General features: G+C 49.4%; 27 non-coding genes across 27 annotated transcripts; all 27 read right to left on the bottom strand.

Moving 5' to 3' along the window:
• Positions 1-228: 228 nt before the first annotated feature.
• TRNAK-CUU (transfer RNA lysine (anticodon CUU)) lies at positions 229-301 on the bottom strand. The gene has a single exon. It is a non-coding gene; the product is annotated as a tRNA-Lys (tRNA).
• A 781-nt stretch (positions 302-1,082) lies between these two features.
• TRNAK-CUU (transfer RNA lysine (anticodon CUU)) lies at positions 1,083-1,155 on the bottom strand. The gene has a single exon. It is a non-coding gene; the product is annotated as a tRNA-Lys (tRNA).
• A 364-nt stretch (positions 1,156-1,519) lies between these two features.
• Positions 1,520-1,592, bottom strand: TRNAN-AUU (transfer RNA asparagine (anticodon AUU)). Its single transcript has one exon. It is a non-coding gene; the product is annotated as a tRNA-Asn (tRNA).
• A 568-nt stretch (positions 1,593-2,160) lies between these two features.
• TRNAK-CUU (transfer RNA lysine (anticodon CUU)) lies at positions 2,161-2,233 on the bottom strand. Its single transcript has one exon. It is a non-coding gene; the product is annotated as a tRNA-Lys (tRNA).
• Positions 2,234-2,597: 364 nt separating this feature from the next.
• On the bottom strand, positions 2,598-2,670 carry TRNAK-CUU (transfer RNA lysine (anticodon CUU)). The gene has a single exon. It is a non-coding gene; the product is annotated as a tRNA-Lys (tRNA).
• Positions 2,671-2,815: 145 nt separating this feature from the next.
• Positions 2,816-2,888, bottom strand: TRNAK-CUU (transfer RNA lysine (anticodon CUU)). The gene has a single exon. It is a non-coding gene; the product is annotated as a tRNA-Lys (tRNA).
• Positions 2,889-3,243: 355 nt separating this feature from the next.
• On the bottom strand, positions 3,244-3,316 carry TRNAK-CUU (transfer RNA lysine (anticodon CUU)). Its single transcript has one exon. It is a non-coding gene; the product is annotated as a tRNA-Lys (tRNA).
• Positions 3,317-3,460: 144 nt separating this feature from the next.
• Positions 3,461-3,533, bottom strand: TRNAK-CUU (transfer RNA lysine (anticodon CUU)). Its single transcript has one exon. It is a non-coding gene; the product is annotated as a tRNA-Lys (tRNA).
• A 574-nt stretch (positions 3,534-4,107) lies between these two features.
• On the bottom strand, positions 4,108-4,180 carry TRNAK-CUU (transfer RNA lysine (anticodon CUU)). The gene has a single exon. It is a non-coding gene; the product is annotated as a tRNA-Lys (tRNA).
• A 1,189-nt stretch (positions 4,181-5,369) lies between these two features.
• On the bottom strand, positions 5,370-5,442 carry TRNAR-CCU (transfer RNA arginine (anticodon CCU)). The gene has a single exon. It is a non-coding gene; the product is annotated as a tRNA-Arg (tRNA).
• A 141-nt stretch (positions 5,443-5,583) lies between these two features.
• On the bottom strand, positions 5,584-5,656 carry TRNAK-CUU (transfer RNA lysine (anticodon CUU)). Its single transcript has one exon. It is a non-coding gene; the product is annotated as a tRNA-Lys (tRNA).
• A 144-nt stretch (positions 5,657-5,800) lies between these two features.
• TRNAN-GUU (transfer RNA asparagine (anticodon GUU)) lies at positions 5,801-5,873 on the bottom strand. Its single transcript has one exon. It is a non-coding gene; the product is annotated as a tRNA-Asn (tRNA).
• Positions 5,874-7,088: 1,215 nt separating this feature from the next.
• On the bottom strand, positions 7,089-7,161 carry TRNAK-CUU (transfer RNA lysine (anticodon CUU)). The gene has a single exon. It is a non-coding gene; the product is annotated as a tRNA-Lys (tRNA).
• Positions 7,162-7,941: 780 nt separating this feature from the next.
• On the bottom strand, positions 7,942-8,013 carry TRNAK-CUU (transfer RNA lysine (anticodon CUU)). Its single transcript has one exon. It is a non-coding gene; the product is annotated as a tRNA-Lys (tRNA).
• A 1,006-nt stretch (positions 8,014-9,019) lies between these two features.
• Positions 9,020-9,092, bottom strand: TRNAK-CUU (transfer RNA lysine (anticodon CUU)). The gene has a single exon. It is a non-coding gene; the product is annotated as a tRNA-Lys (tRNA).
• Positions 9,093-10,173: 1,081 nt separating this feature from the next.
• On the bottom strand, positions 10,174-10,246 carry TRNAK-CUU (transfer RNA lysine (anticodon CUU)). Its single transcript has one exon. It is a non-coding gene; the product is annotated as a tRNA-Lys (tRNA).
• Positions 10,247-10,382: 136 nt separating this feature from the next.
• Positions 10,383-10,455, bottom strand: TRNAR-CCU (transfer RNA arginine (anticodon CCU)). The gene has a single exon. It is a non-coding gene; the product is annotated as a tRNA-Arg (tRNA).
• Positions 10,456-10,598: 143 nt separating this feature from the next.
• On the bottom strand, positions 10,599-10,671 carry TRNAK-CUU (transfer RNA lysine (anticodon CUU)). The gene has a single exon. It is a non-coding gene; the product is annotated as a tRNA-Lys (tRNA).
• Positions 10,672-12,102: 1,431 nt separating this feature from the next.
• On the bottom strand, positions 12,103-12,175 carry TRNAK-CUU (transfer RNA lysine (anticodon CUU)). Its single transcript has one exon. It is a non-coding gene; the product is annotated as a tRNA-Lys (tRNA).
• Positions 12,176-12,321: 146 nt separating this feature from the next.
• On the bottom strand, positions 12,322-12,394 carry TRNAK-UUU (transfer RNA lysine (anticodon CUU)). Its single transcript has one exon. It is a non-coding gene; the product is annotated as a tRNA-Lys (tRNA).
• Positions 12,395-14,038: 1,644 nt separating this feature from the next.
• TRNAK-CUU (transfer RNA lysine (anticodon CUU)) lies at positions 14,039-14,111 on the bottom strand. The gene has a single exon. It is a non-coding gene; the product is annotated as a tRNA-Lys (tRNA).
• Positions 14,112-15,193: 1,082 nt separating this feature from the next.
• TRNAK-CUU (transfer RNA lysine (anticodon CUU)) lies at positions 15,194-15,266 on the bottom strand. Its single transcript has one exon. It is a non-coding gene; the product is annotated as a tRNA-Lys (tRNA).
• Positions 15,267-15,402: 136 nt separating this feature from the next.
• On the bottom strand, positions 15,403-15,475 carry TRNAK-CUU (transfer RNA lysine (anticodon CUU)). Its single transcript has one exon. It is a non-coding gene; the product is annotated as a tRNA-Lys (tRNA).
• Positions 15,476-17,120: 1,645 nt separating this feature from the next.
• On the bottom strand, positions 17,121-17,193 carry TRNAN-AUU (transfer RNA lysine (anticodon CUU)). The gene has a single exon. It is a non-coding gene; the product is annotated as a tRNA-Asn (tRNA).
• A 144-nt stretch (positions 17,194-17,337) lies between these two features.
• TRNAN-AUU (transfer RNA lysine (anticodon CUU)) lies at positions 17,338-17,410 on the bottom strand. The gene has a single exon. It is a non-coding gene; the product is annotated as a tRNA-Asn (tRNA).
• A 1,432-nt stretch (positions 17,411-18,842) lies between these two features.
• TRNAK-CUU (transfer RNA lysine (anticodon CUU)) lies at positions 18,843-18,915 on the bottom strand. The gene has a single exon. It is a non-coding gene; the product is annotated as a tRNA-Lys (tRNA).
• Positions 18,916-19,489: 574 nt separating this feature from the next.
• TRNAK-CUU (transfer RNA lysine (anticodon CUU)) lies at positions 19,490-19,561 on the bottom strand. Its single transcript has one exon. It is a non-coding gene; the product is annotated as a tRNA-Lys (tRNA).
• Positions 19,562-20,561: the final 1,000 nt, after the last annotated feature.

Below are 20,561 nucleotides of genomic sequence, written 5' to 3'. Positions count from 1 at the left end.
GGAAAAAACAGCGCGCAACGCGGGGCTCGATCCCACGAACCTGAGATTAAGGGTCTCACGCTCTACCGACAGAGCTGGCCGGGCACGCAGGCACTGACTTGGCACACAACATCTCGTGTGGACAAGATCCGCATAGTTCTCCGAAAGAAAAAAAATGAGGATGGCTGCGAAGAAACAGATGTATACTTCGACGCGCGATGTAACAAGCGAGGACTCGGTAAAAAACAGCGCCCAGCGTGGGGCTCCAACCCACGACCCTGAGAATAAGGGTCTCATGCTCTACCAACTGAGCTAGCTGGGCACACAGTAATTGATTTGGCACACAACATCTCGTGTGTACAAGAAAAGCATAGTTCTCGAAAAGAAAAAAAACGAGGATGGCTGGCAAGATGCAGAAGTAGACTTCGACGCTCGATGTAGCGTGGCAGGACTCGGGAAAAAAACAGCGCCCAACAACCCACGACCTGAGATTAAGAGTCGCATGCTATAGCGACTGAGCTAGCCAGGCACGCAAGATCTGACTCGGCACACATCTCGTGTGTGGAAGATCAGCATAGTTCACAAAAAGAAAAAAACGAGGATGGCTACGAAGAAACAGAAATATACTTCAACGCGCGATGTAACACGCGACGACTCGGGAAAAAAACAGCGCCCCATGTGGGGCTCAAACCCACGACCCTGAGATTAAGGGTCTCATGCTCTACCGACAGAGCTGGCCGGGCACGCAGGCACTGACTTGGCACACAACATCTCGTGTGTACAAGATTAGCATACTTCACCAAAAGAAAAAAAACGAGGATGGCTAGGAATAAGCAGATGTACACTTCGACGCGCGATGTAATACGCGAGGACTCGGGAAAAAAACAGCGCCCAACATGGGGCTCGAACCTAAGACCCTAAAATAGGAGTCTCTTGCTCTACCGACTGATCTAGCCCAGGCCGCAGGAACTGACTTGGCACACAAGATCTCGTGTGTACAAGATCAGCATAGTTCTCCAAAAGAAAAAAGCGAGGATGGCTGCGAAGAAACAGATGTATACCTCGACGCGCGAAGTAACATGGGAGGACTCGACAATAAACAGCGCCCAGCGTGGGGCTCGAACCCACGACCCTCAGAATAAGCGTCTCTTGCTCTACCGACTGAGCTAGCCGGGCACACATGAATTGATTTGGCACACAACATCTCGTGTTTACAAGATCAGCATAATTCTCCAAAGGAAAAAAAAACGAGGACGGCCGGGAAAAAACAAATGTATACTTCGACGTCCGATGTAACATGCGAGGACTCGGGAAAAAAGAACAGCGCCCAACGTGGGGCTCGAACACACAACCATAACATTAAGAGTCTCTTGCTCTACCGACTGAGCTAGACGGGCACGCAAGATATGACTTGGCACACCACATCTCGTGTATACAAGATCAGCATTGTTCACGAAAGAAAAAAAGGAGGATGGCTACGAAGAAACAGATGTATACTTTAACGCGCGATGGAGCATGCGAGGACTCGGGAAAAAAACAACGCCCAACGTGGGGCTCGAACCCACGACCCTGAGGTTAATAGTCTCATGCTCTACCGACGGAGCTAGCCGGGCACGCAGGAACTGACTTGGCACACAACATCTCGTGTGTACAAGATCAGCAAAGTTCACTAAAGGAAAAAAAACGAGGATGGCTGGCAACATACAGATGTAGACTTCGACGCGCGATGTAGCGTGGCAGGACTCGGGAAAAAACAGCGCCCAACAACCCACGACCCTAAGATTAAGAGTCTCATTCTCTATCGGCTGAGCTAGCCGGGCACGCAGGAACTGACTTGGCACACATCTCGTGTGTACAAGATCAGCATAGTTTAGTAAAAGAAAAAAAAACGACGATGGCCGAGAAAAAAGCGATGTAGGCTTCGACGCGCAATGTGACATTAGAGGACTCGGGAAAAAACAGCGCCCGACATGGGACTCGACCCCACAACCTTGAGATTAAGAGTTGCACGCTCTACTGACGGAGCTAGTCGGGCACGCATGATATGACTTGGCATACAACATCTCGTGTGTACAAGATCATCATAGTTCACTAAAAGAAAAAAAAACGAGGATGGCTGGGAAGAAACAGATGTACACTTCGACGCGCGATGTAACATGGGAGGACTCGGGAAAGAAACAGTGCCCAACGTGGGGCTCGATCCCACAACCCTGAGATTAAGAGTCGCAAGCTCTACCGACTGAGCTAGCCGGGCACGCAAGCTCTGACTTGGCACACAACAACTCGTGTGTACAAGATCTGCATAGTTCACGAATAGAAAGAAAACGAGGATGGCTGGGAAAAAACAGATGTATACTTCGACGCGCGATGCACTATGGGAGGACTCGGGAAAGAAACAGCGCCCAACGTGGGGCTCGAACCCAAAACCCTAAAGTTTAGAGTCTCATACTCTACCGACTGAGCTAACCGGGCACGTAGAAACTCACTTGGCACACCACATCTCGTGTATGCAAGATCAGCATAGTTCACTAAAACAAAAAAAAAACGAGGATGGCTGGGAAGGAGCAGATGTAGCCATCGACGCGCGATGTTACATGCGAGGAGTCGGTAAAAAACAGCGCCCAACGTGGGGCTCGAACCCACGACCCTAACATTAAGAGTCGCAAGCTCAACCGACTGAGCTAGCCGGGCACGCAAGACCTGACTTGGCACACAACTTCTCGTGCGTACAAGATCAGCATAGTTCACGATAAGAAAGAAAACTAGGATGGCTGGGAAAAAACAGATGTATACTTCGACGCGCGATGCACTATGGGAGGACTCGGGAAAGAAACAGCGCCCAGCCTGGGGCTCGAACCCATGACCCAGAGATTAAGAGTCTCATGCTCTACCGACTGAGCCAGCCGGGCACGATGGCTCTGAAATGGCACACATCTCGTGGGTACAATAGCAGCATAGTCAACCAAAAGAAAAAAAAAACGAGAATGGCTGGGAAGAAACAGATGTATGCTTCGACGCGCTATGTAATATGCAAGAACTCGGGAAAAAACAGCGCCCAACGTAGGGCTCGAACCCACGAACCTAAAGTTTAAAGTCTTATACTCTACCGACTGAGCTAACCGGGCACGTCGAAACTCACTTGGCGCACCACATCTCATGTGTACAAGATCAGCATAGTTCACTAAAAAAACTAGGATGGCTGGGAAGGAACAGATGTAGACATCGACACGCGATGTAAGATGGGAGGACTCGGGAAAAAAACAGCGCCCGACGTAGGGCTCGGAACCACGACCCTGAGATTAAGAGTCTCATGCTCTACCGACTGAGCTAGCCGGGCACGCAGGAACTGACTTGGTACACAACATCTCGTGAGTACTAGATCAGCATAGTTCTCCAAAAGAAAAAAAATGAGGATGGCTGCGAAGAAACAGATGTATACTTCGACGCGCGATGTAACATGTGAGAACTCGGGAATAAACAGCGCCCAGCGTGGGGATCGAACCCACGACCCTGAGAATAAGCGTCTCAAGCTTTACCAACTGAGCTAGCCGGGCACACAGTAATTGATTTGGCACATAACATCTCGTGTGTACAAGATCAGCATAATTCCCCAAAAGAAAAAAAACGAGGATGGCCGGGAAGAAACAGATGTATACTTCGACGCGCAATGTAACATGCGAGGACTCGGGAAAAAAAACAGCGCCCAACGTGGGGCTCGAACACATGAACTTAACATTAAGAGTCCCATGCTCTACCGGCTGAGCTAGCCGGGGACGCAGGATCTGACTTTGCGTACAACATCTCGTGTGTACAACATCAGCATAGTTGACAAAAGAAAAAAAAAGAGCATGGCTGGGAAGAAACAGATGTATACTTCGACGCGCGATGTAAGATGGAAGGACTCGGGAAAAAAGAGCGCCCAACGTGGAGCTCGATCCCACGACCCTGAGATTAAGAGTCGCATGCTCTACCGACGTTGCTAGACGAGCATGCAGAAACTGACTTACCGCACATCTCTTGTGTACAAGATCAGCATGGTTTACCCAATGAAGGAACGATGGTGGATTGGAAGAAACAGATGTATACTTCGACGCGCGATGTAAAATGGGAGGACTCGGGAAAAAACAGCGCCCAGCGTGGGGCTCGAACCCACGACCCTGAGAATAAGGGTCTCATGCTCTACCAACTGAACTAGCCGGGCACACAGTAAGTGATTTGGCACACAACATCTCGTGTGTACAAGATCAGCATAGTTCTCCAAAAGAAAAAAAACGAGGATGAATGGGAAGATACAGATGTAGACTTTGACGCGCGATGTAGCGTGGCAGGACTCGGGAAAAAAACAGCGCCACACAACCCACGACCGTGAGATTAAAAGTCTCATTCTCTACCGGCTCAGCTAGCCGGGTACGCAGGAACTGACTTGGCACACATCTCGTGTGTACAAGATCAGCATAGTTTACTAAAAGAAAAAAAACGACGATGGCTGAGAAGAAACAGAAGTAGGCTTCGACGAGCGATGTGACGTTAGAGGACTCGGGAAAAAACAGCGCCCTCCGTGGGGCTTGATCCCACAACTCTGAGATTAAGCTAGATGGGCATGCAGAAATTGACTTAGCGCACTTCTCGTGTGTGTGAGATCAGCATAGTTCAGCGAAAGAAAAAAACGAGGATGGCAAGGAATAAACAGATGTATACTTCGACGCGCGATGTAATACGCGAGGACTCGGGAAAAAAACAGCGCCCAACGTGGGGCTCGAGCCCACGGCCCTGAGAATAAGGGTCTCTTGCTCTACCGACGGAGCTAGACGGGCATGCAGAAATTGACTTAGCGCACTTCTCGTGTGTACAAGGTCAGCATGGTTTACCCAAAGAAGGAACGAGGGTGCTGGAAAGAATTACATGTGGGCTTCGCCGCGTGATGTATCATGCGAACACTCGAAAAAAAAAACAGCGCCCAATATAGGGCTCGAACCCACAATCCTGAGATTAAGAGTCGCATTCTCTACCGAGTGAGCTAGCTGGGCACGCAGGTACTGACTTGGCACACAACATCTCGTGAGTACAAGATCAGCATAGTTTACTAAAAGAAAAAAAAACGACGCTGGCTGAGAAGAAACAAAAGTAGACTTCGACGCGTGATGTGACATTAGAGGACTAGAGAAAAAACAGCACCCGAGGTAGGACTCGACCCCACGACCTTGAGATTAAGAGTAGCAAGTTCTATCGACTTAGCTAGCCGGGCACACATGATCTGGCTTGTCACACAACATCTCGTGTGTACAAGATCAGCATAGTTCACTGAAAGAAGAAAAACGAGGAAGGCTAGGAAGAAACAGATGTACACTTCGATGCGCAATGTAACATGGAAGGACTCGGGAAAGAAACAGCGCCACACGTGGGGCTCGATCCCACAACCCTGAGAATAGGAGTCGCATGCTCTACCGACTGAGCTAGCCGGGCACGGAAGATCTGACTTCGCACACAACATCTCCTGTGTACAACATCAGCATAGACCTCTAAAATAACAACGAGGAAGTCTGGGAAGAAACAGATGTATACTTCGACGCGCGATGTAATATGGGAGGACTCGGGAAAAAACAGCGCCCAACGTGGGGCTCGGACCCACGACCCTGAGATTAAGAGTCTCATGCTCTAACGACTGAACTAGCCGGGCACGCAGGAACTGACTTGGCACACAACATCTCGTGTGTACAACATCAGCATAGTTCACCAAGCAAAAAAAATGAGGATGGCTGGGCAGAACATGACGTATACTTAGACGCGCAATGTAATAAGCGAGGACTCAGGAAAAAAACAACGCCCCCCGTGGGGCTCGAACCCACGAGCCTGAGATTAACGGTCTTATGCTCTACCGACTGAGCTAGCCGGGCACGCAGTAACTGACTTCGCAGACAACATCTCGTGTGTACAACATCAGCATAGTTCTCCAAAAGAAAAAAAACGAGGATGTCTGGGAAGAAAGATATCTATACTTCGACGCGCGGTGTAACATGCAAGGACTCGGGAAAAAACAGCGCCCAACGTTGGGATCGAACCCACGAACCTAAAATTAAAGGTCTCATGCTCTACCGACTGAGCCACCGGGCGCGCAGGCAATGACTTGGTAATCAACATCTCGTGTGTACATCAGCATAGTTCACAAAAGAAAAAAAACGAGCATGGCTGGGAAGAAACAGATGTATACTTCGACGCGCGATGTAAGATGGGAGGACTGGGGAAAAAACAGCGCCCAACGTGGGGCTCGATCCCACAACCCTGAGATTAAGAGTCACATGCTATAGCGACTGAGCAACCGGGCACGCAAGATCTGACTCGGCACACAACATCTCGTGTGTACAAGATCAGCATAATTCTCCAAAAAAACGAGGATGGCCGGGAAAAAACAGATGTATACTTCGACGCGCGATGTAACATGCGAGCACTCGGGAAAAAAAACAGCGCCCAACGTGGGGCTCGAACACACGACCCTAACATTAAGTGTCTCATGCTCTACCGACTGAGGTAGCCGGGCACGCAGGATCTGACTTGGCACACCACATCTCGTGTGTATAAGATCAGCATTGTTCACGAAAGAAAAAAACGAGGATGGCTACGAAGAAACAGATGTATACTTGCACGCGCGATGTAACATGCGAGGACTCGGGAAAAAAACAGCGCATACCGTGGGGCTCAAACCCACAAGCCTGAGATTAAGGGTCTCATGCTCTACCGACTGAGCTAGCCGGGCACGCAGGAACTGACTTGGCACACAACTTCTCGTGTCTACAAGATCAGCATAGTTCCCCAAAAGAAAAAAAAAACGAGGATGGCTGAGAAGAAAATGACGTATACTTAGACGCGCGATGTAATATGCGAGGACTAGGGGAAAAAAAAGCGCCAAACGTGGGGCTCGAACCCACGACCTTGAGAATTAGGGTCTCAAGCACTACCAACGGAGCTAGATGGGCATGCAGAAATTGACTTAGCGCACTTCTCGTGTGTACAAGATCAGCATGGTTTACCCAAAGAAGGAACGAGGGTGCCTGGAAAGAAACATATGTGGGCTTCGCCGCATGATGTATCTTGGGAACCCTCGAAAAAAACAGCGCCCAACATGGGGCTCGAACCCACGACCCTAACATTAAGAGTCTCATACTCTACCGACTGAACCAGCCGGGCACGCAGGCACTAACTTGGCAAACAACATCTCGTGGGTACAAGATCAGCATAGTTCACCAAAAGAAAAAAAAACGAGAATGGCCGGGAAGAAACAGATGTGCGCTTCGACGCGCGATGTAATATGCGAAGACTCAGGAAAAAAACAGTGCCCCCCGTGGGGCTCAAACCCACGAGCCTCAGAATAAAGGTCTGATGCTCTGCCGACTGAGCTAGCCGGGAACGCGGGATCTGACTTTGCGTACAACATCTCGTGTGTACAACATCAGCATAGTTCACAAAAGAAAAAAACGAGCATGGCTGGGAAGAAACAGATGATTACTTCGACGCGCGATGTAGCGTGGCAGAACTCGCGAAAAAACAGCGCCGAACAACCCACGACCCTGAGATTAAAAGTCTCATTCTCTACCGGTTGAGCTAGCGGGGCACGCAGAAACTGATTTGGCACACAACATTTCGTGTGTACAAGATCAGCATAGTTTACTAAAAGAAAAAAACGACGATGGCTGAGAAGAAACAGATGTAGACTTCGACGTGCGATGTAACATGTGAGGACTCGGGGAAAAACAGCGCCCAACGTGGGGCTCGAACACACAACCCTAACATTAAGAGTCGCACGCTCTACCGACTGAGCTAGCCGGGCACGCAGGATCTGACTTGGCACACAACATCTCGTGTGTACAACATCAACACAGTTCTCCAAAAGAATAAAAACGAGGATGGCTGGGAAGAAACGTATTCTTTGACGCGCGATGTTACATGCGAGGAGTCGGGAAAAAACAGCGCCCAACGTGGGCTCGAACCCACGACCCTAATATTAAGAGTCTCATGCTCTACCGACTGAGCCAGCCGGACACGATAACACTGACTTGGCACACAACTTCTCGTGGGTACAAGAGCAGCATACTTCACCAAAAGCAAAAAAACGAGATTGGCCGGGAAAAAACAGATGTATGCTTCGACGCGCGATGTAATATGCGAGGACTCGGGATAAAAACAGCGCCCCCCGTGGGGTTCGAACCCACGAACCTGAGATTAAGAGTTTATGCTCTACCGACTGAGCTAGCCGGGCACGCAGGAACTGACTTGGCACACAACATCTCGTGTGTACAACATCAACATAGTTCTCCAAAAGAAGAAAAACGAAGATGGCTGGGAAGAAACGTATACTTCGACGCGCATTGTAACATGTGAAGACTCGGGAAAAAAAAGCGCCCAACGTGGGGCTCGGACCCACGACCGTAACGTTAAGAGTCTCATACTCTACCGACTGAGCCAGCCGGGCGCGCAGGCACTGACATGGCACCCAACGTCTCGTGTGTACAACATCAGCATAGTTCACAAAAGAAAAAAAAACGAGCATGGCTAGGAAGAAACATGTATACTTCGACGCGCGATGTAAGAAGGGAGGACTCGGGAAAAAAACAGCGCCCAACGTGGGGCTCGATCCCACGACCCTGAGATTAAGAGTCGCATGCTATAGCGTCTGAGCTAGCCGGGCACGCAAGATCTGACTCGGCACACAACATCTCGTGTGTGGAAGATCAGCATAGTTCACGAAAAGAAAAAAACGAGGATGGCTACGAAGAAACAGATGTATACTTCAACGCGCGATGTAATACGCGAGGACTCGGGAAAAAACAGCGCACAACTTGGGGCTCAAACCCACGACCCTAAAATAAGAGTCTCTTGCTCTACCGACTGATCTAGCCCAGCACTCAGGAACTCACTTGGCACACAACATCTCGTGTGTACAAAATCAGCATAGTTCTCCAAAAGAAAAAAAAACAACGACGGCTGCGAAGAAACAGATGTATACTTCGACGCGCGATGTAACATGGGAGAACTCGCGAATAAACAGCGCCCAGCGTGGGGCTCGAACCCACGACCCTGAGAATAAGCGTCTCATGCTCTACCGACTGAGCTAGCCGGGCACACAGGAACTGACTTGGCACACAACATCTCGTGTGTACAAGATCCGCATAATTGTCCAAAAGAAAAAAACCGAGGACGGTCGATAAGAAACAGATGTATACTTCCACGCGTGATGTAACATGCGAGGACTCGGGAAAAAAACAGCGCCCAACGTGGGGCTCGAACACACAACCCTAACATTAAGAGTCGCACGCTCTACCGACTGAGCTAGCCGGGCACGCAGGATCTGACTTGGCACACAACATCTCGTGTGTACAACATCAACACAGTTCTCCAAAAGAATAAAAACGAGGATGGCTGGGAAGAAACGTATACTTCGTCGCGCGATGTAACATGCCAGGATGTAACATGCCAGGAGAAAAAAAAACGAGGATGGCTGGGAAGAAACAGATGTAGACTTCGACGCGATATGTAACGTGGCAGGACTCGGGAAAAAACAGCACCCAACAACCCACAACCCTGATATTAGGAGTCTCATTCTCTACCGGCTGAGCTAGCCGGGCACGCAGGAACTGACTTGGCACACAACATTTCGTGTGTACAAGATCAGCATATTTTACTAAAAGAAAAAAAAACGACGATGGCTGGGAAGAAACTTATACTTCGACGCGCGATGTTACATGCGAGGAGTCGGGAAAAAACAGCGCCCAACGTTGGGCTCGAGCCCACGACCCTAACTTTATGAGTCTCATGCTGTACCGACTGAGCCAGCCGGGCACGCAAGCACTGACTTCGCACACAACGTCTCGTGTGTACAAGATCAGCATAGTTCACCAAAAGAAAAAAAAACGAGGATGGCTAGGAAGAAGCAGATGTATACTTCGACGCGCGATGTAATATGCGAGAACTCGGGAAAAAAATAGCGCCCAACGTAGGGCTCGAACCCACGACCCTAAAATTTAGAGTCTCATACTCTACAGACAGAGCAAAACGGGCACGTAGAAACTCACTTGGCGCACCACATCTCGTGTGTACAAGGTCAGCATAGTTCACTGAAAGAAGAAAAACTAGGATGGCTGGGAATAACAGATGTAGACATCGACGCGCGATGTAAAATGGGAGGACTCGGGAAAAAAACAGCGCCCGACGTGGGGCTCGAACCCACGACCCTGATATTAAGAGTCTCATGCTCTACCGACTGTGCCAGCCGGGCACGAAGGAACTGACTTGGCACACATCTCGTGTGTACAACATCAACATAGTTCTCAAAAAGAAGAAAAACGAAGATGGCTGGGAAGAAACGTATACTTCGACGCCCATTGTAACAGGCGAAGACTCGGAAAAAACAGCGCCCAACGTGGGGCTCGAACCCACGACCCTAACATCAGGAGTCTCATACTCTGCCGACTGAGCCATCCGGGCACGCAGGCGCTGACTTTGCGTACAACAACTCGTGTGTACAACATCAGCATAGTTCACAAAAGAAAAAAAAGAGCATGGCTGAGAAGAAACAGATGATTACTTCGACGCGCGATGTAAGATGGAAGGACTCGGAAAAAAAACATCGCCCAATGTGGGGCTCGATCCCACGACCCTGAGATTAAGAGTCGCATGCTCTACTGACTGAGCTAGCCGGGCACGCAGGAACTGACTTGGCACACAACATCTCGTGTGTACAAGATCAGCATAGTTCACTAAAAGAAAAAAAACGAGGATGGCTGGGAAGATACAGATGTACACTTCGATGTGCGATGTAGCGTGGCAGAACTCGCGAAAAAATAGCGCCGAACAACCCACGACCCTGAGATTAAGAGTCTCATTCTCTACCGGTTGAGCTAGCCGGGCACGCAGGAACTGACTTGGCACACAACATCTCGTGTGTACAAGATCAGCATAGTTTAATAAAAGAAAAAAAACGACGATGGCTGAGAAGAAACAGATGTAGACTTTGACGTGCGATGTAACATGTGAGAACTCGGGGAAAAAAACAGCGCCTAACGTGGGGCTCGATCCCACGAGCCTGAGATAAAGGGTCTCATGCCCTACCGACTGAGCTAGCCGGGCACGGAAGATCTGACTCGGCACACAACATCTCGTGTGTACAAGATCAGCATAATTCTCCAAAAAAAACGAGGATGGCCGGGAAAAAACAGATGTATACTTCGACGCGCGATGTAACATGCGAGCACTCGGGAAAAAAAACAGCGCCCAACGTGGGGCTCGAACACAAGACCCTAACATTAAGTGTCTCATGCTCTACCGACTGAGGTAGCCGGGCACGCAGGATCTGACTTGGCACACCACATCTCGTGTGTATAAGATCAGCATTGTTCACGAAAGAAAAAAACGAGGATGGCTACGAAGAAACAGATGTATACTTGCACGCGCGATGTAACATGCGAGGACTCGGGAAAAAAACAGCGCATACCGTGGGGCTCAAACCCACAAGCCTGAGATTAAGGGTCTCATGGTTTACCGACTGAGCTAGCCGGGCGCGCAGGAACTGACTTCGCACACAACATCTCGTGTGTAAATGATCAGCATAATTCACTAAAAGAAAGAAAACGAGGATGGCTGGGAAGATACAGATGTAGACTTCGACGTGCGATGTAACATGCGAGGACTCGGGAAAAAAACAGCGCCCAACGTGGGGCTCCAATCCACAACCCTAAAATTAAGGGCGTCATGCTCTACCGACTGAGCTAGCCGGGCACGCAGGAACTGACTTGGCACACAACTTCTCGTGTCTACAAGATCAGCATAGTTCCCCAAAAGAAAAAAAAAACGAGGATGGCTGAGAAGAAAATGACGTATACTTAGACGCGCGATGTAATATGCGAGGACTAGGGGAAAAAAAGCGCCAAACGTGGGGCTCGAACCCACGACCTTGAGAATTAGGGTCTCAAGCACTACCAACGGAGCTAGATGGGCATGCAGAAATTGACTTAGCGCACTTCTCGTGTGTACAAGATCAGCATGGTTTACCCAAAGAAGGAACGAGGGTGGCTGGAAAGAAACATATGTGGGCTTCGCCGCATGATGTATCTTGGGAACACTCGAAAAAAACAGCGCCCAACGTGGGGCTCGAACCCACGACCCTAACATTAAGAGTCTCATACTCTACCGACTGAACCAGCCGGGCACACAGGCACTAACTTGGCAAACAACATCTCGTGGGTACAAGATCAGCATAGTTCACCAAAAGAAAAAAAAACGAGAATGGCCGGGAAGAAACAGATGTGCGCTTCGACGCGCGATGTAATATGCGAAGACTCAGGAAAAAAACAGTGCCCCCCGTGGGGCTCAAACCCACGAGCCTCAGAATAAAGGTCTGATGCTCTGCCGACTGAGCTAGCCGGGCACGCGGGATCTGACTTTGCGTACAACATCTCGTGTGTACAACATCAGCATAGTTCACAAAAGAAAAAAACGAGCATGGCTGGGAAGAAACAGATGATTACTTCGACGCGCGATGTAGCGTGGCAGAACTCGCGAAAAAACAGCGCCGAACAACCCACGACCCTGAGATTAAAAGTCTCATTCTCTACCGGTTGAGCTAGCGGGGCACGCAGAAACTGATTTGGCACACAACATTTCGTGTGTACAAGATCAGCATAGTTTACTAAAAGAAAAAAAACGACGATGGCTGAGAAGAAACAGATGTAGACTTCGACGTGCGATGTAACATGTGAGGACTCGGGGAAAAAAACAGCGCCCAACGTGGGGCTCGAACACACAACCCTAACATTAAGAGTCGCACGCTCTACCGACTGAGCTAGCCGGGCACGAAGGATCTGACTTGGCACACAACATCTCGTGTGTACAACATCAACACAGTTCTCCAAAAGAATAAAAACGAGGATGGCTGGGAAGAAACGTATTCTTTGACGCGCGATGTTACATGCGAGGAGTCGGGAAAAAACAGCGCCCAACGTGGGCTCGAACCCACGACCCTAATATTAAGAGTCTCATGCTCTACGGACTGAGCCAGCCGGACACGATAACACTGACTTGGCACACAACTTCTCGTGGGTACAAGAGCAGCATACTTCACCAAAAGCAAAAAAACGAGATTGGCCGGGAAAAAACAGATGTATGCTTCGACGCGCGATGTAATATGCGAGGACTCGGGATAAAAACAGCGCCCCCCGTGGGGTTCGAACCCACGAACCTGAGATTAAGAGTTTATGCTCTACCGACTGAGCTAGCCGGGCACGCAGGAACTGACTTGGCACACAACATCTCGTGTGTACAACATCAACATAGTTCTCCAAAAGAAGAAAAACGAAGATGGCTGGGAAGAAACGTATACTTCGACGCGCATTGTAACATGTGAAGACTCGGGAAAAAAAAGCGCCCAACGTGGGGCTCGGACCCACGACCGTAACGTTAAGAGTCTCATACTCTACCGACTGAGCCAGCCGGGCGCGCAGGCACTGACATGGCACCCAACGTCTCGTGTGTACAACATCAGCATAGTTCACAAAAGAAAAAAAAACGAGCATGGCTAGGAAGAAACAGATGTATACTTCGACGCGCGATGTAAGAAGGGAGGACTCGGGAAAAAAACAGCGCCCAACGTGGGGCTCGATCCCACGACCCTGAGATTAAGAGTCGCATGCTATAGCGTCTGAGCTAGCCGGGCACGCAAGATCTGACTCGGCACACAACATCTCGTGTGTGGAAGATCAGCATAGTTCACGCAAAGAAAAAAACGAGGATGGCTACGAAGAAACAGATGTATACTTCAACGCGCGATGTAATACGCGAGGACTCGGGAAAAAACAGCGCACAACTTGGGGCTCAAACCCACGACCCTAAAATAAGAGTCTCTTGCTCTACCGACTGATCTAGCCCAGCACTCAGGAACTCACTTGGCACACAACATCTCGTGTGTACAAAATCAGCATAGTTCTCCAAAAGAAAAAAAAACAACGACGGCTGCGAAGAAACAGATGTATACTTCGACGCGCGATGTAACATGGGAGAACTCGCGAATAAACAGCGCCCAGCGTGGGGCTCGAACCCACGACCCTGAGAATAAGCGTCTCATGCTCTACCGACTGAGCTAGCCGGGCACACAGGAACTGACTTGGCACACAACATCTCGTGTGTACAAGATCCGCATAATTGTCCAAAAGAAAAAAACCGAGGACGGTCGATAAGAAACAGATGTATACTTCCACGCGTGATGTAACATGCGAGGACTCGGGAAAAAAACAGCGCCCAACGTGGGGCTCGAACACACAACCCTAACATTAAGAGTCGCACGCTCTACCGACTGAGCTAGCCGGGCACGCAGGATCTGACTTGGCACACAACATCTCGTGTGTACAACATCAACACAGTTCTCCAAAAGAATAAAAACGAGGATGGCTGGGAAGAAACGTATACTTCGTCGCGCGATGTAACATGCCAGGATGTAACATGCCAGGAGAAAAAAAAACGAGGATGGCTGGGAAGAAACAGATGTAGACTTCGACGCGATATGTAACGTGGCAGGACTCGGGAAAAAACAGCACCCAACAACCCACAACCCTGATATTAGGAGTCTCATTCTCTACCGGCTGAGCTAGCCGGGCACGCAGGAACTGACTTGGCACCCAACATTTCGTGTGTACAAGATCAGCATATTTTACTAAAAGAAAAAAAAAACGACGATGGCTGGGAAGAAACTTATACTTCGACGCGCGATGTTACATGCGAGGAGTCGGGAAAAAACAGCGCCCAACGTTGGGCTCGAGCCCACGACCCTAACTTTATGAGTCTCATGCTGTACCGACTGAGCCAGCCGGGCACGCAAGCACTGACTTCGCACACAACGTCTCGTGTGTACAAGATCAGCATAGTTCACCAAAAGAAAAAAAAACGAGGATGGCTAGGAAGAAGCAGATGTATACTTCGACGCGCGATGTAATATGCGAGAACTCGGGAAAAAAATCGCGCCCAACGTAGGGCTCGAACCCACGACCCTAAAATTTAGAGTCTCATACTCTACAGACAGAGCAAAACGGGCACGTAGAAACTCACTTGGCGCACCACATCTCGTGTGTACAAGGTCAGCATAGTTCACTGAAAGAAGAAAAACTAGGATGGCTGGGAATAACAGATGTAGACATCGACGCGCGATGTAAAATGGGAGGACTCGGGAAAAAAACAGCGCCCGACGTGGGGCTCGAACCCACGACCCTGATATTAAGAGTCTCATGCTCTACCGACTGAGCCAGCCGGGCACGAAGGAACTGACTTGGCACACATCTCGTGTGTACAACATCAACATAGTTCTCAAAAAGAAGAAAAACGAAGATGGCTGGGAAGAAACGTATACTTCGACGCCCATTGTAACATGCGAAGACTCGGAAAAAACAGCGCCCAACGTGGGGCTCGAACCCACGACCCTAACATTAAGAGTCTCATACTCTGCCGACTGAGCCAGCCGGGCACGCAGGCGCTGACTTTGCGTACAACAACTCGTGTGTACAACATCAGCATAGTTCACAAAAGAAAAAAAAAGAGCATGGCTGAGAAGAAACAGATGATTACTTCGACGCGCGATGTAAGATGGAAGGACTCGGAAAAAAAACATCGCCCAATGTGGGGCTCGATCCCACGACCCTGAGATTAAGAGTCGCATGCTCTACTGACTGATCTAGCCGGGCACGCAGGAACTGACTTGGCACACAACATCTCGTGTGTACAAGATCAGCATAGTTCACTAAAAGAAAAAAAACGAGGATGGCTGGGAAGATACAGATGTACACTTCGATGTGCGATGTAGCGTGGCAGAACTCGCGAAAAAATAGCGCCGAACAACCCACGACCCTGAGATTAAGAGTCTCATTCTCTACCGGTTGAGCTTGCCGGGCACGCAGGAACTGACTTGGCACACAACATCTCGTGTGTACAAGATCAGCATAGTTTAATAAAAGAAAAAAAAAACGACGATGGCTGAGAAGAAACAGATGTAGACTTTGACGTGCGATGTAACATGTGAGAACTCGGGGAAAAAAACAGCGCCTAACGTGGGGCTCGATCCCACGAGCCTGAGATAAAGGGTCTCATGCCCTACCGACTGAGCTAGCCGGGCACGCAGGAACTGACTTGGCACACAACTTCTCGAGTCTACAAGATCAGCAAAGTTCCCCAAAAGAAAAAGAACGAGGATGGCTGGGAAGAAAATGACGTATAATTAGACGCGCGATGTAATATGCGAGGACTCGGGAAAAAAAAACAGCGCCAAACGTGGGGCTCGAACCCACGACCCAGAGAATAAGGGTCTCAAGCTCTACCGACGGAGCTAGATGGGCATGCAGGAATTGACTAAGCGCACTTCTCGTGTGTACAACATCAGCATGGTTTACCCAATGAAGGAACGAGGGTGGCTGGAAAGAAACTGATGTGGGCTTCGCCGCGTGATGTATCTCGGGAACACTCGAAAAAAACAGCGCCTAACGCAGGACTCGAACCCACGATCATGAGATTAAGAGTCGCATGCTCTACCGACTGAGCTAGCCGGGAACGCAGGAACTGACTTGGCTCACAACGTCTCGTGAGTACGAGATCAGCATAGTCCACCAAAAGAAAAAAAAAACGAGGATGGCTGGCAAGAAACAGATGTGAACTTCGACGCACAATGTAACGTGGCAGGACTCGGCAAAAAACAGCACCCAACAACCCACAACCCTGAGATTAGGAGTCTCATTCTCTACCGGCTGAGCTAGCCGGGCACGCAGGAACTGACTTGGCACACAACATCTCGTGTTTAGAAGATCAGCATAGTTTACGAAAAGAAAAAAAACGACGCTGGCTGAGAAAAAACAGAAGTAGACTTCGACGCGCGATGTGACATTAGAGGACTAGGGAGAAAACAGCGCTTGAGGTCGGACTCGACCCAACGAACTTGAGATTAAGAGTCACACGCTCTACCGACTGAGCTAGCCGGGCACGCATGATCTGACTTGTCACACAACATCTCGTGGGTATAAGATCAGCATAGTTCTCCAAAAGAAAAAAACGAGGATGTCTGGGAAGAAACAGATGTATACTTCGACGCGCGATGTAACAAGCGAGGACTCGGGAAAAAACAGCGCCCAACGTGGGGCTCGAATCCACGACCCTAACATTAATAGTCTCATGCTCTACAGACTGAGCCAGCCGGGCGCGCAGGCACTGACATGGCAAACAACATCTCGTGTGTACAACATCAGCATAGTTCACAAAAGAAAAAAAACGATCATGGCTGGGAACCAACAGATGTATACTTCGACGAGCGATGTAAGATGGGAGGACTCGGGAAAAAAACAGCGCCCAACGTGGGGCTCGATCCCACGACCCTGAGATTAATAGTCGCATGCTATAGCGACTGAGCTAGCCGGGCACGCAAGATCTGACTCGGCACACAACATCTCGTGTGGAAGATCAGCAGAGTTCACGAAAAGAAAAAAAACGAAGATGGCTACGAAGAAACAGATGTATACTTCAACGCGCGATGTAACATGCGAGGACTCGGGATAAAAACAGCGCCCCACGTGGAGCTCGAACCCACGACCCTGAGATTAAGGGTCTCATGCTCTACCGACAGAGCTGGCCGCAAACGCAGGCACTGACTTGGCATACAACATCTCGTGTGTACGAGATCAGCATAATTCACCAAAAGGAAAAGAACGAGGATGGCTAGGAATAAACAGATGTATATTTGACGCGCGATGTAATACGCGAGGACTCGGGAAAAAACAGCGCACAACTTGGGGCTAGAACCCACGACCCTAAAATAAGAGTCTCTTGCTCTACCGACTGATCTAGCCCAGCACTCAGGAACTCACGTGGCACACAACATCTCGTGTGTACAAGATCGGCATAGTTCTCCAAAAGAAAAAAAACGAGGATGGCTGGGAAGAAACGTATACTTCGACGCGCGATGTAACATGCGAGGACTCGGGAAAAAAACAGTGCCCAACGTGTGGCTCGAACCCACGACCCTAACATTAAGGGTCTGATGTTCCACCGACTGAGCTAGCCGGGCACGCATGATCTGACTTGGCACACAACATCTCGTGTGTACAAGATCAGCATAGTTCACTAAAAGAAAAAAAAACGAGGAGGGGTGAGAAGAAACAGATGTACACTTCGACGCGCGATGTAACATGGGAGGACTCGGGAAAGAAACAGCGCCCAACGTGGGGCTCGATCCCAAAAACCTGAGATTAAGTGTCGCATGCTCTACCGACTGAGCTAACCGATCACGTAGAAGCTCACTTGGCGCTCCACATCTGGTGTGTACAAGATCAGCATAGTTCACTAAAAGAAAAAAACTAGGTTTGCTGGGAAGGAACAGATGTAGACATCGACGCGCGATGTAACATGGGAGCACTCGGGAAACAAACAGCGCCCAACGTGGGGCTCGAACCCACGACCCTGAGATAAAAGACTCATGCTCTACCGACTGAGCTAGCTGGGCACGCAGCAAATGACTTGGCACACAACATCTCGTGTGTACAACATCAACATAGTTCTTCAAAAGAAGAAAATCGAGGATGGCTGGGAAGAAACTTATACTTCGACGCGCGATGTTACATGCGAGGAGTCGGAAAAAAACAGCGCCTTATGTTGGGCTCGAACCCACGATCCTAACCTTAAGAGTCTCATGCTCTACCGACTGAGCCAGCCGTGCACGCAAGATCTGACATGGCACACAACATCTCGTGTGCACAAGATCGGCATAATTCACGAAAAAAACGAGGATGGCTGGAAAGAAACAGATGTAGACATCGACGCGCGATGTAACATGGGAGGACTCGGAAAAAATTAAGCACCCAACGTGGGGCTTGAACCCACGACCCTGAGATTAAGAGTCTCATGCTCTACCGACTAAACTAACCGGGCACGCAGGAACTGATTTGGCACACATCTGAGTGTACAACATCAACATAGTTCTCCAAAAGAAGAAAAACGAGGATGGCTGGGAAGAAACGTATACTTCGACGCGCGATGTTACATGTGAGGAGTCGGGAAAAAACAGCGCCCAACGTGGGGCTAGAACCCACGACCCTAATATTAGGAGTCTCATGCTCTACCGACTGAGCCAGCCGGCAACGATGGCACTGACTTGGCACACAACTTCTCGTGGGTACAAGAGCAGCATACTTCACCAAAAGAAAAAAAACGAGATTGGCCGGGAAGAAACAGATGTATGCTTCGACGCGCGATGTAATATGCGAGGACTCGGGAAAAAAACAGCGACCCCCGTGGGGCTCGATCCCACGAGCCTGAGATTAAGGATGTCATGCTCTACCGACTGAGCTAGCTTGGCACGCAGGAACTGACTTCGCACACAACATCTCGTGTGTACAACATCAGCATAGTCCTCCAAAAGAAAAAAACAACGAGGAAGTCTGGAAAGAAACAGATGTATACTTCGACGCGCGATGTAACATGGGAGGACTCGAGAAAAAAACAGCGCCCGACGTGGGGCTCGAACCCACGACCCTGAGATTAAGAGTTTATGCTCTACCGACTGAGATAGCCGGGCACGCAGGAACTGACTTGGCACACAACATCTCGTGTGCTCAACATCAACATAGTTCTCCAAAAGAAGAAAAACGAAGATGGCTGGGAAGAAACGTATACTTCGACGCGCATTGTAACATGTGAAGACTCGGGAAAAAAAGCGCTCAACGTGCGGCACGGACCCACAACCGTAACGTTAAGAGTCTCATACTCTACCTACTGAGCCAGCCGGGCACGCAGGCACTGACTTGGCAAACAACATCTTGTGGGTATAAGATCAGCATAGTTCTCCAAAACAAAAAGAACGAGGATGTCTGGGAAGAAACAGATGTATACTTCGACGCGCGATGTAACAAGCGAGGACTCGGGAAAAAACAGCGCCCAACGTGGGGCTCAAATCCACGACCCTTACATTAAGAGTCTCATGCTCTACAGACTGAGCCAGCCGGGCGCGCCGGCACTGACATGGCACACAACATCTCGTGTGTACAACATCAGCATAGTTCACAAAAGAAAAAAAACTAGCATGGCTGGGAAGAAACAGATGTATACTTTGATGCGCGATGTAAGAAGGGAGAACTCGGGAAAAAAACAGCGCCCCACGTGGGGCTATAACTCACGACCCTGAGATTAAGGGTCTCATGCTCTACCGACAGAGCTGGCCGCGAACGCAGGCACTGACTTGGCACACAACATCTCGTGTGTACAAGATCAGCATAATTCACCAAAAGGAAAAGAACGAGGATGGCTAGGAATAAACGCATGTATATTTGACGCGCGATGTAATACACGAGGACTCGGGAAAAAACAGCGCACAACTTGGGGCTCGAACCCACGACCCTAAAATAAGAGTCTCTTGCTCTACCGACTGATCTAGCCCAGCACTCAGGAACTCACTTGGCACACATCTCGTGTGTACAAGATCAGCATACTTCTCCAAAAGAAAAAAAACGAGGATGGCTGCGAAGAAACAGATGTATACTTCGACGCGCGATGTAACATGGGAGGACTTTGGAATAAAC

The sequence above is a fragment of the Rhipicephalus microplus genome, chromosome 3 (genome assembly GCF_043290135.1).
Source record: "Rhipicephalus microplus isolate Deutch F79 chromosome 3, USDA_Rmic, whole genome shotgun sequence".
Lineage (NCBI taxonomy): Eukaryota > Metazoa > Arthropoda > Arachnida > Ixodida > Ixodidae > Rhipicephalus > Rhipicephalus microplus.
Note: the sequence above shows the minus strand (reverse complement) of the source record. Positions and strands in the feature narration are given on the sequence as shown.